Below are 19,686 nucleotides of genomic sequence, written 5' to 3' on the forward strand. Positions count from 1 at the left end.
TCCTGCAAGACAGGAGTCCCCCTCAGTTTACAGATGTCCTGGTGATTTACAACAAAGAAGCCATTTTATCAATAGCCCAATTTCCAGAGACAAATAACTCAGTTCCTCAAGCCCTAATGTCGCCCTCCCCTCCATAAAAACTGAAGGAGGCTGAGGCAGAAGGAAATGTAAATAAAGTTAAATTTCTTCTAAACCTAAATCTCACTAATAAGGACACTTGATAGGAGAAATGTGAAACTTTATCTATAAACCTCCAAGATAGTGTCAGCAATCATTCCCAAGCATATGACCCACTGATATACATCTAAAGGGTCTCACGAGAAGATTTTTACTAGTAATAAATAACCTTTCTCCTAACAATAGCTAGCCCCTCAAGGTCCTGGAGACCTTGCTTCCAAAATTCCTTAGAGACTAAAATCATCCCCTTTGTCCTCACCTACCCAACTCCTGTGTATATAATTAGCCACTCCTCAGGATAGTGGGGCAGCAGCTCTTCCTGTCCACAGGTCCTTTCCCCGTGCTTTAATAAACCACCATTTTGCACCAAAGATGTCTCAAGAATTCTTTCTTGGTCATTGGCTCCAGACCTCACCCCACCCAAACTCACCTATGTTCTAGAACTTCATCAGAAATAACCGCCTTTGAATAACCCCACAGGCAAAACAAGAAGTGAGATTACAGGGCGCCTGGGTGGCTCAGTTGGTTAAGCGACTGCCTTCGGCTCAGGTCATGATCCTGGAGTCCCGGGATCGAGTCCCGCATCAGGCTCCCAGCTCCATGGGGAGTCTGCTTCTCCCTCTGACCTTCTCCTCGCTCATGCTCTCTCTCACATAAATAAATAAAATAAAATGTTTAAAAGAAGTGAGATTACAAAAACTGGGTCTCAAGGTTGAGTGGTGTACGTTTTTTGCCAAAACCTGTAGTCTTATCATTCAATCAGATAATCTCTCGGTCCTATTTAGTGTACAGAGGTTTCCCTATATGAAGCAAGTGAGAAATTTAGTGGCATATAGTTTCCAAAACAAAAATTGGGAAAAATTTAAGGCATAGGTACTCCAGTAGCATGTACAGCAGGAACAGTTTTGGAGTTCTACTACTTTGCCAGTTTCTAAGTTCAATTTTCTCATCTGTAAAAAAAATGAGTATAATACCCCTTATCTCATAGGACTTGCATGGATTAAAATAATAGGAAAGCATCTAGGACAGCAAATGATCAATGTTGCACTATGTGATTCTCATCTCACACTTGAAGATCAGCCTCTGAGAAACAGGATGCTATTTTTAAACAGTTTGTTTGACATGTAGAATTTCCTATATTCAGTGTTTGAAACACTCCAAGTATCTCTGAATGTTCTTCCTGTATGATCACGTCAACACAACTGATTCCCATACGTAACTTAACCAGCAAATAAGCTGACACTCTTCCATGGCTGTAATGTTAGTGTGAGTACAGCAAGATGCTTGGCTTTAGGTCTCAGGCACATTGAGTAGAAAACTAATCTTAGGGGCGCCTAAGTGTCTTAGTTATTGAGCATCTGCCTTTGGCTCAGGTCATGATCCCAGGGTCCTGGGATAGAGCCAGTCCAGCCATCCTGCTTCCTGCTCCATGGGGAGCCTGCTTCTCCCTCTCCCACTCCCCCTGCTTGTTCTCTAATCTCTTGCTGTGTCTCTGTCAAGTGAATAAAAAAAAATCTTAAAAAGAAAAAAAAAAACCCACAACTATTTTTTTTTTTTAATTTGTCAGAGAGAGAGGGAGAGAGAGCAAGCACAGGCGGACAGAATGGCAGGCAGAGGCAGAGGGAGAAGCATGCTCCCCGCCAAGCAAGGAGCCCGATATGGGACTCGATCCCAGGACACTGGGATCATGACCTGAGCCGAAGACAGCTGCTTAACCCACTGAGCCACCCAGGCGTCCCCAACCCACAACTATTTTTAACTCCCTTCGTGTTAAAGCTGCAAAGCTAATGAGAGATTTACTTACACAAATTGGGGAGCAAAAGGGGTGGAGTTGTCCCCTATTCTAAGACTACAAGATCAATAATCAGTTACATGAAAAATGAGTTAGTCTTTAAAATAAAATAAAATAAAATAAAATAAAATCCACCCTTGGGGCCCCTGGATGGCTCCGACAGTTGGCGGCTGCCTTCAGCTTAGGTCATGATCTCGGGGTCTTGAAATCAAGCCCCACATTGGGGTCCACACTCAACATGGCATCTGCTTGAGTTTCTCTCCCTCTGCCCCTCCTCCTGTATGCTGTGTCTCAAATAAATCTAAAAAGAAGAAGAAGAGCAACCACCCATATACCAGGTGTCCAGCCCTCTTTCTCTATTCTCTTTTCCCCATTATTGGCTGACCTGAGATATGGCCACACTAGTCTAATAGATAAGGCCAGGAGCCCCATTAGTTCTTTCACTCTCCACCTCTCCCAACTCACTGAGGGTAATAGAGCTTTTAGATCAAGATTGCATGAATGGACAGATACAACATCTGTACACTGTGCTCATCATTTGTGTGCTTGGTTTCTTCTTGGTTATAATCATCAGTGTGATATTTTGGACTTGTCTAATGAGTCTTTCTGCCCAACAATGTATTAACAAGATATATTGTCCTCTTCTTCCCACTCCCTCACTGCCACCACACCTTGGGCAAGATGTGACCCATCCTAGAGTCTCAGTTTCCTCATCCATAAAATGATGAAATCAATACAAATTATGTATTTTTAAAGTTTTTTTTTAAGATTTTTTTTTTTTAGATTTTATTTATTTATTTGACAGACAGAGATCACAAGTAGGCAGAGAGGCAGGCAGAAAGAGAGAGGGGAGGAAACAGGCTCCCTGCTGAGGAGAGAGCCCAATGTGGGGCTCGATCCCAGAACCCTGGGATCAGGACCTGAGCCGAAGGCGGAGGCTTTGACCCACTGAGCCACCCAGGCGCTCCAAAGTACGTATTTTTATGTAAGACTCGATGGACTAACATTGACTTGTCCTCTTGTTTCACCCACCCTAGATTTCAGAGTCTAGCAATCCAACTGAAAAGGGAAAACAAAAGTCTTAAAACAGGCACTTTTTTTTTTTTTTTTTTTTTAAATTTGAGAAAGAGAGCATGCATGAGTTCAGGGGAGGTGCAGACGGAGAGGAAGAAGCAGACTCCCTGCTGAGCAAGAAGCCCTACACAGGATTCCTTCACAGGACCCTCAGATCACAACCCAAGCCAAAGGCAGACACGTAAGTGACTGAGCCACCCAGGTGCCCCTAAAATTAGATACTTTTATTTATTTATTTTTTTTTTAAAGATTTTATTTATTTATTTGACAGAGAGAGATCCCAAGCAGGCAGAGAGACAGGTAGAGAGAGAGGAAGGGAAGCAGACTCCCCGCCGAGCAGAGAGCCCAACGCGGGGCTCGATCCCAGGACCCCGAGATCATGACCCGAGCCGAAGGCAGCGGCTCAACCCACCGAGCCACCCAGGCGCCCCAATACTTTTATTTTTTTAAAAAGATTTTATTTATTTATTAGACAGAGACAGAAAGAGAGCACAAGTAGAGCAGCAGGCAGAGGGAGAGAGCAAAGCAGGCTATTTGCTGAGCAGGAAGCCCAATGTAAGGCTCTATCCCAGGACCCTGGAATTGTGACCTGAGCCAAAGGCAGCCACTTAACCAACTGAGCCACCCAAGTGCCCCCAAAATAGATACTTTTAAGTTCAGATTCGGTCTTCCTGATGACAGTCGTTCAAAATCTCAAGAGTGGAAATATTAAGAGTGTTAACAACAACACGAACAAAACACTTTTTGATTTTTCTCCTACGTTTCAGAAGCCAAAATAGCCCAAGATCATGTTCTAGACCCTGTAGCCCCCAATCTTACAGTGGGGAAAGTGTGTGAAATAATACAAAGCTGTGTTTAAACTCTTAGATTCCCAAAGCAGTTGCTGTAAGTAAGAGGCAGGTAATCACCTTAACTCACTTGGGTCTTCCGTACCTGCATGAAAGCCAGGACAGCAAAATCTTATCCCAAGATGGCAAGGTGGCAGTGCCAGCATGGGAAAACCTTAGCTCATGGGAAACAGCCCACCAACAAGGCACAATGCCAGTCCTTGCTAAGGGGACTTATTACGGACGGAGTGCCACAGTCTCCCAGCACCCTCCGTCCGCTGCTTCCCTTCCTGTGCTTTCAGTTCCATGGTCAACTGCAGTCCAGGAGAGGATTCCTTCTGATAAATGTTTGGAAGGTTGAACACTAAGGCATAGTGCCTACATCATTCCCCTCACTTCATCTTATCAGGAGGGCATTTTATCATCTCTCATCCTCACAGGGGTGAGTACAGTACAATGAGATTTTCTTTTAAAAAAATTTTTATTTGACAGAGAGAGACACAGTGAGAGAGGGAACCCAAGCAGTGGGGAGTAGGAGAGGGAGAAGCAGGCTTCCTGCTGAGCAGAGAGTCTGATGCAGGGCTCCACCCCAGGACCCTGGGATCATGATCAGAGTCAAGGGAAGACAGGCGCTTAATGACTGAGCCACCCAGGCGCCCCTCAATGAGATATTTTGAGAGAGAGACAGGCAGACAGACTCCATTCACGTAACTTTCATTGAAGTATATGGTTATAATTGTCCCAGTTATTGTTGTTAATCTCTTAGTGTATCTAATTTATAAATGAGGCTTTATCATAGACACATAAGGAAAAAAGTATATATATTTTTCAGGCAGCCACTAAAGGTCTTGGAAATATTCCCCCCCTCCCCCGTGGATAAGGGAGGACTACCGTATTCCTCTTCAACTCAAGCAAATAAATACTGGGAAACACATTTGGGAAAGTGTAGCTCATCACCCCGGCGCCTGGAGGAGTGGAGTCAGGACACACAGTGGGTCATTGTCAGGAAGGGCTGCAGCCAGCCTTGTCTCAGAAAACCCTTGGGGCTGCAGCAATAGCATTTAGCACTCAGCACTAACCTTTCTTTGAAAGGAATAACAATATTTTTTGCAATCCTCTTAGCCAGTGACTGTGGGACTGCAAACCAGATAATGAAGCGCCATGTGGGGAATTCATTTTAATGGTTTACCCACTGAGCACAGAAGGTAGAGACCCTTCAGTCTCCCAAGTCAGTGTCTGCATTTCAAAAAGCTTTCAATGCTCACCCAGCATGAGCTGATCAAGAATACAGTTTGCTCGCCATTAAAGCTCAATAAAATACCTAGCAGATGACAATGTGATTTCCTACGTGGAGACTGATAACCAGCTCTGCTCTCCGAGTTCTTTCATTTATCATTTCTACCCTGCCTGCCTCCAAGAAGGATCTGGAGTGTATATCCACATGCCATCAAAGGAATGAAGTGCTTGAAAAACTCCTCTCTGTTGTTCCTGAAGGTTGTAAATGCAGATTACGGGACTGTGGAGATTCAGCATTTAAGTCAAACATTATTGATAATTGCTGGATCAGTTCCCTTTTAAAGACAATCACTCCTCTTAATCACAGAATAGAACTTGGCGTGTACTCAGATTCACTTCTCTTCCAGCTATAATTTATAGAAGAGAGAACTCAGCGAAACTCATCTGAGCAACTAATTTTATGTTTTCCCCCGCAATACATCATAATTAATGGGTTTTTTTTCCCCTTTATTCCTGGAGATTCAATATTCTATTGCTGGCCAGACTGTAGCCTATAAATTCTTAAATGCCCAGCACTGCCCTACAAAAGTCATACAACATGGGGTTTCAGGATGTCCAGCCAAAGTTGTCAGACATCTGGGTTGGGATTCCAGGTCACAGTGAAAGGGTCATTTGGGGTGCCGTAGACTAAGAAGTACTCCCTAGAATGAAGGCTTGTTTCTTCTCCGTGCCTGCCACATGTGAATTACCTCCCCAACTTGAACACAAAATTCAGCGATGTGCATGGATTCAGCTAGTGAGATAAGCAGTAGGTTCAGGCACCAACATTTTTTTCTGTGGATACCAAAGTTAAAAAAAATTTTTTTTACACGATAGGTTGTTGTAAAGTACATTATTTCCTTATGGGTGTTAAGGATAATGAGTTTAGTTTGAGTTCCAAATAAATGAATTGGGTTTTAACTTGAAAAGCAAGAAGGACGACTATGGGTAAAGGATGAGTTTTTTTTAATTTTTTTAAATATTTTGTTTATGAAAGAGCAGGGTGAGGGGCAGGAGGAGAGGGAGAAAGAGACTCCCTGCTGAGCAGGGAGCCCAACGTGGAGTTTGATCCCAGGACCCTGGGATCCTGACATGAGCTGAAGGCAGATGCTTAACTGACTGAGCCACCCAGGCACCCCAAGGATGGATTTTATTAGTATTTTGTTTATTTTTTAAATTTTTAAAATATTTTATTTATTTTATTTAATTTTTTTTTTATTTTTTTAAGATTTTATTTATTCATAAATAAAGACAGAGAGAGAGAGAGGGAGAGAGCACATGCAAGCAGGGGGAGCAGCAGGTAGAGGGAGAGGGAGAAGCAGGCTCCCTGCTGAGCAAGAAGCCCGATATAGGACTCGATCCCCAGACCCTGGGACCATGACCCAAGCTGAAGGCAGCCGCCAACTGTCGGAGCCATCCAGGGGCCCCAAGGGTGGATTTTATTTTATTTTATTTTATTTTATTTTATTTTATTTTTATTATTATTATTATTATTTTTTTTTTTAGGATGAGAAAATAAGTTTTATTGACAAATGAATATGCCGGTGGCCAGCAATCCCCAAGGGAGACAAAGGACCAGAAACACACTATGTCTTCTAAGATCAAAAGTGCCTCCTTGGGTGTAATCCCAAAGTAGCCCATCCGGTGGGACTATGGTCAGAGAGCTACTGGGAGGCAAAGTCCTGACATCTGGACAAGCAAATTGAAAAGGCTTTAGTCCCAGAGCAGTTGGAGCAATTTAGTTTAGGCGGGCCCAGCCTCTGCAGGTGGATTTCCAGACGTCGGGACCTATGACCATACTGACTATTTCTCTGAATTGCCTATTACGACTGGAATATTTTTCACCCTCCTATTGTACCGCTTGCGCAGTGAATTCAGAGGGCTTTGAAGCCACTTCCAGATTTCCTGATTGTCATCTCTTTCCCGTTTGACACTCTTAAACAGCCGCTTCTTTCTTTTTGGGGTTTTCATGCCAGTGACTTTGAAGATGTTATTACTCAGCTGGCTCATCCTGGAAGTAGAGACAAACCCGGAGTTAACATATTCATCAATTTTTTTCAGAGTTGTATTGACCAAAGACTGCACAGACTCCACAGGATCATTCCTCAGACTTCCAATAGCAGTCTGTATGATCTCCACATCATCATCATCTATTTGAGTCATGTTTAGCTTCTTAGTTGTTAATCCTATGAAGCTGATGGCAGCTGCTCTTAGGAAGGACTGAGGGCTCTTCAGGAAGTCGAAGCTCTGGGACAGTAAGTCCCCCACCAGCTGGGTTTTGCTTGTGCTCACCAGGTACTTGCACGTCTCTTCCAACACCTGGATGTGATCGCTGAGGGTGGCGTGCTTGAATATGTGGGTCAGTGATGACCAGCCGATCACAGTGGTCCACTCCATCAGGGCCCCTCCGCAGGCCTTAATCATGTCTCGGCCCCGCTCTTTCATGACCGCGCTCATCAGCTGGGCCGCTGCTAGAGACACCTTGGCCTTGCCGTCAGTCAGGCCCTCCATGGCCGTCAGCACCAGGGTGGTGAGCTGCATCTGCGTGAAGTACTCTGCAAAGGCCTGCAACAGGGTGGCGTCAGGCTGCCTGCCCGGGGGCCTCCAGCCGGAGATAGCCCATCCCACCTTCCTGTTAGGGCAGGTGGAGAGAGCCTCTCCTGGGAACCTGGAGTGCTTTGTCCTAGGCCTGTGCTGTCTGCCTCTATTTTATTATTTTTAAAGATTTTATTTATTATTTATTTGACAGACAGAGATCACAAGTAGGCAGAGAAGCAGGCAGAGAGAGAGAGGAGGAAGCAAGCTCCCTGCTGAGCAGAGAGCCCGATGTGGGGCTCGATCCCAGGACCCTGGGATCATGATCTGAGCCGAAGGCAGAGGCTTTAACCCACCGAGCCACCCAGGCCCCCCCAAGGGTGGATTTTAGATCCAAAGTTGATGCAATGGTGTTTCTCTTTTACAACCTCTCCCTTGTTATGGCTTTGATGCTAGACAAGGCTACAGGACCTAAAGGAATACTATGAAAAACTAAAAAGGACAGACACTTGGTTTATGACCAGCAAGAAATGCAAATGCCTTGATAAAGCTCTTGGGTCCTGGTCGGCAATGTATTTCTTGGTACACAGAAGCAGCTAGGTGCTTCTCAGCATGCTCTAAAGCTCAGCTTTTGGGGGAAAAGAACTACACGAATGTCTCTGATGGGTTCTAAGTTTACTAGCAATACCCAATAACGGGGTCAGGAAACATTTTTGAGGAAGGAGATTTAGACACTGTCCAAAACAACATTCCCAGCATAGGATCTTTTGTGGAAAAAAGGCAAGGTATGAATATAATAAATACATCCTAATGATCTTTTTCGATACATAAGATCAAAATTAAGTCAGGCCGGCATTCTGGGCGAGAGAGTGGATTGCACCCATCCACCCATTTTTGCTCCCTTCCCACTAAAACGGGAACAAGAACAGCACAAAAGATAAATCCTTAAACATGAAGAGAACAAGAGAGGAGAAAACACAATAAAAATCTGGAAGTTGGAAAACAGATGGACAAGTTGTCAGTGGCTTAGCATACACCCAACCCTCAAGCTGGCATGGAGAAATTTGAGAAGCAATCTTTATACTACAGATATCTCAAAATCTCGGGAACTGGAAAGGCCAGTATCTCCTGAAATGAGAGTAAGGAATGGCTAAATACAGAATATTGGGTAAGAGGCATGTGAGAAGAGCTAAATGGGTCCTTTCCCAAGTCTGCTGGGTAGTCCTCTGCAAGTTAATTTCTCAGTAAATTAAGAAAAAAAAAGGCATTTTTCAGACATGCAAAAGCTCAAACAATTTATCTCCCATGTACACCTCTTTTCCCAAGAAGCCACTGGAGGATAACGCTCTATCAGACCAAAGGGACAGAGTGAGAAAAAGGCCATGACTCCCAGGAAACAGGGGATCCGGTACAGGAAGGGATAAGGGGAACCCTGGGCTGGTTACCATTCAATAGACCTAGAGGGACAGCACTTGACCTTTAAGAAGATTCAGACATTTGTAACTAAGGAAAATGCAGGGCTCTGTATCTGTATCCACGAGAATGACTGGAAGCTAAGTTCTGTCGATAAGATCCACAAAGATGGTGAAATACGGCTGAGAGTGAACAGTAAGATGAGGATGTTTGCAACATGGATGCTTGTGTTGAAGCTTGGTGGCTTTCTTAATATTTTGGCAAGAACTTTCTGATCCTCATAGATTTTTTTTTTTTAAGATTTTATTTATTTATTTGACAGAGAGAGAGAGAAAGATCACAAGTAGGCAGAGCAGCAGGCAGAGAGAGGGGGAAGCAGGCTCCCTGCTGAGCAGAGAACCCGATGTGGGGCTCAATCCCAGGACCCTGAGATCATGACCCGAGCCACCCAGATGCCCCTGATCCTCATAGATTTTATATTAGAATAAAATATCAACCTACCTGAACAAGAGGAATTCTCACATGCATTGTTTGCGAGAGTATCTCTGGAAGGGATCCCAGTATGCTGGTGCCAATAGTTGTCTTGGGAGAGAGATTTGGCAGGCTGGGGAGAAGGAGGAATACAGAAGACAATTTTACTGTTTGATTTTTGTTGTTGTTCCTTTTGATATTTGTACCATGTACATGAATTACTTATTCAAAATAAATTAATGAGCTAAAATAGATCTTCCAAACAAAACAAAACAAAACAAAACATCATGCTTGGGGCACCTGGGTGGCTCAGTGGGTTAAGCCTCTGCCTTTGGCTCTGGTCATGATCTCAGGGTCCTGGGATCGAGCCCAGCTTTGGGCTCCCTGCTTGGTGGGGATCCTGCTTCTCCCTCTCCTTCTACTGCTCTCTGTGATTGTGCTCTCTCACTCTCTGTCAAATAAAGAAATAAAATCTTTTTAAAAAATAATAAAAAATTTTAAAAATCATGCTTGTCACTCATAATCACTTGATTGGAATTTCTGCCAATGCGAATTCTTGAGGACATGATTACAAAATCACCTGCCAGGTTATTTTATTATTTCCCACAAACTCTAACGCAGGCTATTTATTCTGGCTGTGTCACCAAGGTGGGCGGGATAGCCAATTCAATGAATTCACTAAGTGGGTGACAATAAACAGAAAGCATTTTCTGCTGCTGGTTCTGCCCTTAGGGAAATCTGTAAATCTGGGGAGGTTCATAGAAGTAGGTTTCTTTTCCTGCTCCTTGGCTTACTAATGCTGTAACCTTGCACAAGTGACAAGCTATCTGAGCCACTTTCCTCCTCTAAGGTAAGGGTGACAAGGATGAAAGCAGCCAGCACAGGACCCCGGGGCAGGGGTGGGGATAGACCCTTTTAGACCAACAGCAGGATCCAAAGGAGTACTTTTAACAGGTGCCATGCTCTTCCTCTCTGCCATTCTTTCCTTTAACTTGGAAAATTTGGAAAATAGGATCCTTCCCGTGCCTCAAGAATTTCCCTGGCCATCTAGTAAGCTTTACGACTAAGAAATAACAATCACTCCATCCAACTGAAAGTTGCTTTTTAAATGATTAATGTTTGCCCCTCAAAGGAGAACAGAGGGAATGGGAGTGTGGAGGAGGCCTCCAAGGATGGCCCCCAATGGTCCCCAGCTTCACAGCAGTGTGTCACCCCCTCCTGCAGTGTACCACTCTGGGTCTGTGTGACCCATAGGCTGGAGGCACTTCAGCTCCTAACTTGTGCTCTCTCCCCATGGTATATCACACGGTCTGGGGGAAGCTGTGTGTCACGACAGGACACCCAGCCCTATGGAGACCCTTGTGAGTGAGGGAGAGAAGCTTCCTCTGGCCCAACACTGCTTCACGGAGCTCAGGGGCAGGTCCCCCCAGCCCCTCCTCCAGGCTTCAGAGCCTGCAGCTCCTGCGGACATCACGGAGCCACAATAAAGCCGCCAAGAGAAGGATACGGACTCAGAGGCATTACCATGAGTGAAACCTCAGAACTTCTTCAGGTTTTTTTCCCCAATCATCCCAGCAAGACCTTTCCAACAAAAAGAATGAAGCCCCAAACTGTGTTGCATTTAGTTTTTTCAACCTAGAAAAGTGCCCCAGCCATTCTTTTGCTTTTCATCACTTTGTTTTTACTTTCCTATTTTTAAAAAAAATTTAATCCCATTGGGGTGCCTGGGTGGCTCAGTGGGTTAAAGCCTCTGCTTTTGGCTCAGGTCATGATCCCAGCGTCCTGGGATGGAGCCCCGAGTCAGGCTCTCTGCTCAGCGGGGAGCCTGCTTCCCTTCCTCTCTCTGCCTGCCTCTCTGCCTATTTGTAATCTCTGTCAAATAAATAAAATATTTAAAAAAATTTAATCCCATTATTTATTTATTTATTTATTTTTAAAGATTTTATTTATTTATTTGACAGAGAGAGATCACAAGTAGGCAGAGAGGCAGGCAGAGAGGCAGGCAGAGAGGGGGGGGGGAAGCAGGCTCCCTGCTGAGCAGAGAGCCCGACATGGGGCTCGATCCCAGGACCCTGGGATCATGACCTGAGCCGAAAGCAGAGGCTTTAACCCACTGAGCCACCCAGGCGCCCCTAATCCCATTATTTAAAAAATTTTATTTATTTATTTGACAGAGAGAGGGAGATCACAAGTAGGCAGAGAGGCAGGCAGAGAGAGGGGGAAGCAGGTGCTCTGCTGAGCAGAGAGCCCGATGTGGGCCTCCATCCCAGGACCCCGAGATCATGACCTGAGCTGAAGGCAGAGGCTTAACCCACTGAGCCACCCAGGCGCCCTTTATTTTCCTATTTTTGAAGTCTATGGACTGGTTACTTGGTAGAACGTCCCTCAGTGTAGCCTTATCTGACGCTTCGTCATTAGATTCAGAGCAAGCATCTTTGGCAAGAATATCACAGAAATAACGCTGTGCTCTTCTCACTGCATTTTTCTGGGTATACATGATTTAGGTGGTATCTGCCAGGCTCTTTTATTGACGAGTTGGTCTTCTTCCCATTGTGATCTGTAAGGCTGTTGTGGGAAAGTACTTTGCTTAGTATGATACCCACTAGATCCATTCATGTTGTTGTAAACCGCAAGATTTCGTTCTTTTTCATAGCTGGGTAATACTCCACTGTCTCTAGAGCGTGTGTGTGTGTGTGTGTGTGTGTGTGTGTGGTGTGTGTGCATATGCCACATCTTCTTTATCCATTCATCTATGAACAGACACTTGGGCTGCTTTCTTATCTTCGCTACTGTAAATAATGTTGCAACAAACAAAAAGGGGGTGGGAAGGTACATTCTTTTAACACATGGCTTGAACTCATGAAACTGAAATCAAGAGTCACACCTCCACTGATGGAGGCAACCAGGTGCCCTGAGTACTTTGAACTATGTTAATATCCCATTCTGTATCAGATGTTTAATTAATTCATTTTTAACTTGGTAATATGGATTCCTTTTTTAATACATGATTTAATACATAATTCATATTTATATATAAAAGTTAAAAAATTTTACATAAATAATTTATACAAATTTATAAATTTTATAAAGATTTATTAAAATAAATTAAATAAATTAAAATAAATACAATTTATTTTAATAAATTTTTATAAATCTTTATAAATTTATTTTTATAAATGTAAAAATTAATTTATAATTTATATTACTTATTTATAATAATAATAAATATAATACATATAAATATAATATTTATATTTATAATATAATATTTGTATAATATAAATATCTATATATTTAATACTATATATTAATAACATATATAACACTGTAATATATATTTAAGTAATGATATTTATAATAAAGAATAACAATATTTATAATAATGAATATAATACATATAAACATAATACTTTGTTTTAAAATAATTACTTATTTATAATGATAAATTTGTAATTACTTATTTTAAAACTCAAAATAACTCATACTTGTTTAGTAGGAACCCTTTCAAGCTGGCTTCTGTGCCATTTTGAGCATGTCCTTACTTTCTGGCACAACGAAGTGCTCCAGACTCATCTTGTATTTTTCCTGCCCTTGCCCTGGAGTCAGCCATTACTCCTTGGAGCTCTGGTTCATGTCCATGGAGAATAGTGTTCAGAAGCCAAGATCTGGGCACTAGGTACACTCATGGCAACTGAGATCTTCAATGCTCCCAATTCTGCTTAGTGAACACAGGGAATGTATGTATTTCTGACATATTTACTTCTCTTTCTATATTGAAAAACTTGACTTTACACCAACTGGTAGCCAGCCTCCAAGATGGTGTCCCATGACCCCACCTCCTGGGATTCATGCCCTTGTCTGAAAGGCACAGAGACTGTAAGAAATGAAAAGAGGTCATTGGACATCCAAAATTCTACTGGCAGAAAACAGGCTGAGAAAATCACACTGTTGCAAACACATACCACCTTCCATGGAAAAGGAAGGATGACCCAGAGGGAAGAGCTGAGAGCAATGGGGAGTCACTCCAGGGCAGGAATAGGACCAAGTCCCAGTCAACGAGCTTCCAACATTTTCTTGGCCGCATTTCAAACTGCCTTGGATCACGGACTGCTGTGTGCCTTCCATTTTTCCCCTTTAGGAATAGCTCTACATTGGCTATCCTATGCCTATCTCACAGTTGTACATTGGTGTGTGTGCTTTGGGGTTGGGGGTGCTGGTCACTTGTTTCTTCAGTTCAGGAGACAAGTGAACTGTGTTCAAAGAGCCTTGCCTGCACCTGGATGACAAGATCATGGACTTTGAGCTGCTGCTATAACGGGATGAGATTGACGGAAGTGGGGTGAGCCTATTTTGCATGTAGGATAGACATGAATTATTGGAGACTAGAGGGTAGATGATGCTAGGCAGTTTCCAGGATGGTCCCCATTCTTCCTCTAGTGTAATTCCCACCCATTGCATAAGGGCTGCACTTAGGGACTGGCTTCTGATGAACAGAATAAGTCAGAAGTGACCCTGTGTCACTAACAATAGGTCATAGGAAACCATTCGGCATTGCTTTGGTTCTTAGATCAAGCACTGTAGGGGAAAGCCAGCTGCTATGCTGGGAGCATGCTATGGAGAGGGCCACATGGTGAAGAGTGGATTCCTCTGGCCAACAGCCACGTGAGCGAGCTTGAAAGCCCCAGTCAAGCCTTGAGAGGACCGTGACCCTAGCTGACACCATGACTGCAACCTAGTGAGAATCCTGGGCTGGAACCCCAGCTAAGGGGTTCCTGCATTTCTGACCCACAGGAATTATGGGATAATAAATATGTACTGTTGGAAGCTGCTAAGTTTGGGGGTAATTTTTCTACAACAGTAAATAACTGGCTGAGTTAATAAAAATAAATAAATGCCTGGCTGGCTGAGTCAGGAGAACATGAGACTCTTGATCTCAGGGTCAGGAGTTTGAGCTCCACGGTGAGTATAGAGATAACTTAAATAAATAAAACTTAAAAAAATAACTAATACACTCCAATATATCCAATTTCAGTCCATCACTATGGGGTTCCTGCAATGGACAGGTCTAGAAATATCTATTTTTAAAATCATGAATTAAATATTAATACTTACAAATTCAATTTACATTATAGAATGTTTCTGAACTTCTTTTTTTAAAATAAGATTTTATTTATTTATCCGACAGAGAGAGATAGCAAGAGAGGGAACACAAGCACAGGGGAGCTGGAGAGGGAGAACCAGGCTCCCTGCCGAGCAGGGAGCCCAATGTAGGGCTCGATCCAAGGATCTTGTAAACCCAGCAATACACACAGTTCTATTTGAGCTTGCTTTTCCGCAACTGAGCTACCCAGGCACCCCTGAACTTCTTTGATATATTTGTATCTTTCTACTTATATTAAAATACCACTTTTATTAAGATTAATATATTTACTTACTTGCTTTATCTAATAATGTACATAAAGTAGTTTCAATTTACAATAACCATGTTACTAATTATAATAAAACTGAGGGAAGTTTAAGGTTTATTTGCAATTCCCTTTGTCCTTAGACTACATCCCACTGAGCATACAAGGTCAAAATAATGGGTTCATAAGTCACTTGGAATTGCATATGATCCAGCAATTCCACTCTTAGCTATATATCCAAAAGAAATGAAAACAGAAACACAGTGATACATGAATGCTCACAACCGCACTATTCACAATAGTCTAGAGATGCAAAGAACTCAAACGTCAGCAGATGAATATATAAACAAAATGTGGTCTACCTTGTGGTTCTTTGGATGTGTAAGCAACATCCTCCTGAGTCATGAAATGTACTTGTGTCCCAGGAAGAGGTTCAGCAGCTATGACCCTCCTTGTGGGTCTTATGGTAACAGGTGGTGGTTATCATGGGTCTGGGGGAAAATGAGCATCTCTTTAATGTGCCCCAGATGGGTATCAGGGCTCTCAGACAAAGGAAGGATGGTCTCCTCAGATAATGGGAGCTGGGGAAGACACTTCCATTGGTGTGGGAGTGATACGAGGATTCAAGAATCTGTTTCATCTAGGTCCAACCAGATGCCCCCATTCTAAGTTTCAGGATCCTATCTTTTCCCAATGAGTGCCCTAACCCTCACATAAGAAATTTTAAGATTGTGGATTCAATGGTTGCCGTAAACCCAGCAACACACACAGTTCCATTTGAGCTTGCTTTTCAGCAATGCCAGCCCCGTGGCTACATGAAATGAGAGGGTTTGTTTTTTTTTAGGGTTGTCACAAAAGCTGTCGAGTTCTCAGACCCTGAGTTGGGAGTTAAAGAATCCAGGCTTGGGGCACCTGGGTGGCTCAGTGGTTAAGCGTCTGCCTTCGGCTCAGGTTATAATCCCAGGATCCTAGGATTGAGCCCCATGTAGGACTTCCTGCTCAGTGGGAGAGCCCGCTTATCCCTCTCCCACTCCCCCTGCTTGTGTTCCCTATCTTGCTCTCTCTGTCAAATAAATAAAATCTTTAAAAAAAAAGAATCCAGGCTTACCATTTCCTCTCTGGACGGTCCAGTGTTGCACGCTGGAAAACCCACCCGCCCCACAGTCCTTGTGCCCACCATTACTGCCATAAGCCTCAGGTGGGTTCCCAAGGCACTTATTTCAGTTGTCATTCCACCACAGACGACAGTGTCACCAACTGTGACGGCACTGTGGACCACCGATGGCCACCGCCCCACTTTCCGTTGGCAAGGTGCTCAGCACTACACTCAAGTCCACGCTCCATCCAACCAGTTCCCAAATCCCATCGTGGTGGCTCTACCCCCTCGCACTATTTAGGCACCAGCTTGGTGTCCTCACAGTCCTGGGAGCAGAAACCACAGAGCAATCCCTGGGGCCAGGGAAGGTTTAATATAAGGAATTTGTAACTAGAAGTTACAAATGCTAAGGAGAGACAGAAAACATACTCTCAAAAAATGTTGTGGGGCTGAAAGAGATGTCTGAGGAAGAAACAAACCTGGGGGTAGGAACAGACTTCCCAACACTGTCCTTCACATTTCACTGGGTTGCCAGGGACCAGAGCTCCCTGCAGTTACCAACCTGAGCCAGGGAACCACAGACAGGTAGTGGCAAGCAAGGACAACTCCCGCCAAGGAGCAGACGGGCAGAACCTGGTGGGCAGCAAACTTGGGCCAAGAATAGCAATCAGGAAACTCCCCTCGAGGGTGCTGATGCTAAAGAATGTAGGCAGGGCACTGCCAGCTGCACTTGTAAACAGGAAAAACTGAGTCACCTGCCCTGCAAATAACGCAGAAACTCATCAGAACCTGGAAGAAATCCCCAACACCCGGCAGTGCCCCTCCAGCGCCATCTATCGACAAAGTTTAACATCACGCCAGGTGGCAAAGGCAGAATCCAGCTCCGTTATCCCAGAGCAAAGGCAAGAAGGGTGGATTGAGAGCTGAGTCGGTAAATCGGAGAGATCGTCAGTGAAAATGCAAGATGCAGAACGGTGTGCATGGTGTGTTATTTTTTGTGGAGGAAAGCCTGGAAAATTAAGTGCATCTTTGCTTAATTTTGCACAATAAAACACTGGATTGATATACCTAGAAACTAGTAAAAATGGTTAACAATTTAAAAGCCAGGAATGAAGTAAGGATAGAGGAAATGGCATGGAAGTGAGATTTTCTGAAAATTGATGCGGTTTTGACTTTTGAACCATTATTTCATGTGTCCAAAATAAAATTAAATGAAAAAAGTGAAAGAAAAAAAAAAAGCAAACACTAACTGGTTTGCCGTATAGCCACCGTTACCAAGGAGCAGCTGGCTTAATTCAGAGATGAAACAGCTTCATGAAATTTACAGAGCCAGTCGGGGGACACTACCTTGGAAGGACAGGTTCTGTGCTACGGGATACAGGATGTATTTTGAACCCAGACCCCACGACATGGTGGCTTCTCCTCCATGGTCTGAATACACAGGTGCGGACAGGAAGGGGCAGAAGGGGGGGGGGTGCATGCACGGAACCCTTGCATAGAAATGTCCCTTTCTGTCCCAGCAACTTTGAGCTCTGCTGGTTTGGGGGGTCTTCACTCCCAAGGAGGAATTGCTTCCACCAAAGGAAAGAGAGCAGATTTTGTTAAATAGCAAGAGGAGACTTTCACCCGGCTATTTGGGGCTCCTTATTGCCACTGAACCAACAGGAGACAAAAAGGTTTATTCTGCTGTCTAGAAAAATTGTCCCTAATTTACCCTGGGGGGATTTTGAGCTGCTGCTACACAGTGGGGCAGGAAGGATTGTGTGTGTAACCCAAGGGGTTCTCTTGGGCACCTCTTAGCAATGCTTAATGGGAAAATACAGCAACCCAAACTGGTAGGACACTTGAAGATGCAGGCCATCTGGGAAGGATGGCCTGTTATTCCACTCTGACCAGCTGAAATCTTGGAGAAGATTTCATGGGGAAACATGGAATGGGTAACAGAAGAAGGAAGCAGCCTCGTGATCAATTCCAAAACTGAGGACTGTGGTAGCCTTGTGCATGGTAGCCTTTCCCTGTCCTCTGTAGGAGGCTTACACAGTTTCTGTCTTCCTTCTCCTTCTCCGCCGCCCCCCTTTTCATTTTATATGCAAGTTGTTGGAGGGTGGCTCAGTCTTTAGGTGTCTGCCTTCAGCTTAGGTCATGATCCCAGGGTCCTGGGATCGAGCCCCCCGTGGGGCTCCCTGCCCAGCGGGAAGCCTGCTTCTCCCTCTCCCACTTCCCCTACTTGTGTTCCCTCTCTTGCTGTGTCTCTCTCTGTCCAATAAATAAATAAAATCTTAAAAAAAGAAAGATTTCATCCCCAAGTTTTGTAGCAACATGGACGGGACTGGAAGAGATTATGCTGAGTGAAATAAGTCAAGCAGAGAGAGTCAATTATCATATGGTTTCACTTATTTGTGGAGCATAACAAATAGCATGGAGGACAAGGGGAGATGGAGAGGAGAAGGGAGTTGAGGGAAATTGGAAGGGGAGGTGAACCATGAGAGACTATGGACTCTGAAAAACGATCTGAGAATTTTGAAGGGGTGGGGGGTGGGAGGTTGGGGGCACCAGGTGGTGGGTATTGTAGAGGGCACGGATTGCATGGAGCACTGGGTGTGGTGCAAAAATAATGAATACTGTTATGCTGAAAAAAATAAAAAAATTAATCTCTAAAAAAAAAAAAAAAAAAAAGAAAGATTTCTCTCTCTCCTGAGGTCAGTTTTGGCTAGTTATCAGTTTCCTTTAATTCATTTATTCATTTCCTTTAATAAGACACTTAAAAAAAAAGATTTTATTTGACAGACAGAAATCACAAGTAGGCAGAGAGGTAGGCACAGAGAGAGGGGGAGGCAGGCTCCCTTTCGAGCAGAGAGCCCGATGCGGGCTCCCTCATAGTGCAATTGCTAGGTCATAGGACAGCTCTATTTTCAACTTTTTGAAACAGTATGGAACCTCATACTGTTTTCCAGAGCTGTACCGGTTTGTATTTCCACCCACAGTGTAAGAGGATTCCCCTTTCTCTGCTTCCTTGCCAACATCCGTTGTTTCCTGAGCTGTTAATTTTAGCCATTCTGACTAGGGTGAGGTAGTTATCTTATTGTGGTTTTGATTTGTATTTCCGATACAAATACCGATGCCGAGTGATGTGGAGCACTTTTTCATGTGTCTGTTTGGCCATTTGGATATCTTCTTTGCGGAAATGTCTGTTCATGTCTTCTGCCCATTTCTTGACTGGACTATTTGTTCTTTTGGTGTTGAGTTGGATAAGTTTTTTATAGATTTTGGATACTAGCCCTTTATTCGATAAGACATTTGCAAATATTTTCTTCCATTCTGTCAGTTGTCTTTTGGTTTTGTCAACTGTTTCCCTTGCTGTGCAAAAGCTTTTGATCTTGATGAACTCCCAATAGTTCATTTTTGCCCTTGCTTCCCTTGCCTTTGGAAACATGTCTGGCAAGATGTTGCTGCAGCTGAGGCTGAAGAGGTTGCTGCTTGTGTTCTCCTCTTGGATTTTGATGGATTCATTCGAAGATGAGTTGACAACACAGTTGATAGTCCATTTCTGGGTTCTCTATTCTGTTCCATTCATCTATATATCTGTTTTTGTGCTGGATAAGCAATCTTGATTGCACAGTT

This window comes from Lutra lutra, chromosome 1 (genome assembly GCF_902655055.1).
Source record: "Lutra lutra chromosome 1, mLutLut1.2, whole genome shotgun sequence".
NCBI classification, from domain to species: Eukaryota; Metazoa; Chordata; class Mammalia; order Carnivora; family Mustelidae; genus Lutra; species Lutra lutra.